Here is a 570-nt window from a genome sequence, read left to right as displayed (position 1 = left end):
TATACATCTCTCTCTCTCTCTCTCTCTTTCTCTCTTTCTCTCTCTGTGAAAGTATCTGTCACTACAGTATCGAAATGTGATTGTTTCAGTTAGTGGAATAGTTTCATTTTTAAAGTGAAAGTATTTGACATGAGTGTTTTTGTTTCACTTTTGACATGTAATACTTAAATTGTGGAGGAGATATTATGTTGCCGTGTGCTCGAACTCTGCAAGAAGTTAATAATTTTTTTTGACTAAAACACAACTGGAACCCTAAGTAAGGCATGTGTAAAATTTGAATGAAATTGGTTGCGTAGTTCTCGAGTTTTAGGGATTCACACAGACAGACAGACAGACAGACACACATTCTCATTTTTATATATATAGATAATTAAGAAGATAATCTCATACATATACATAAAGGAACTGATCTATACACAACTCGAAGCCCGTGGCTACAGCAGAATATATTTGCCGAAGATGCCATGCAGTGGGACTGATCCCGGAACCATGTGATTCGGAACCAAGCTTCTTACCACAAAGCCATGCGTGCACCTATGTACGAAAAATAAATAAACGGAATATATATAT

The sequence above is a fragment of the Octopus bimaculoides genome, chromosome 2, assembly GCF_001194135.2.
Source record: "Octopus bimaculoides isolate UCB-OBI-ISO-001 chromosome 2, ASM119413v2, whole genome shotgun sequence".
Lineage (NCBI taxonomy): Eukaryota > Metazoa > Mollusca > Cephalopoda > Octopoda > Octopodidae > Octopus > Octopus bimaculoides.
Note: the sequence above shows the minus strand (reverse complement) of the source record.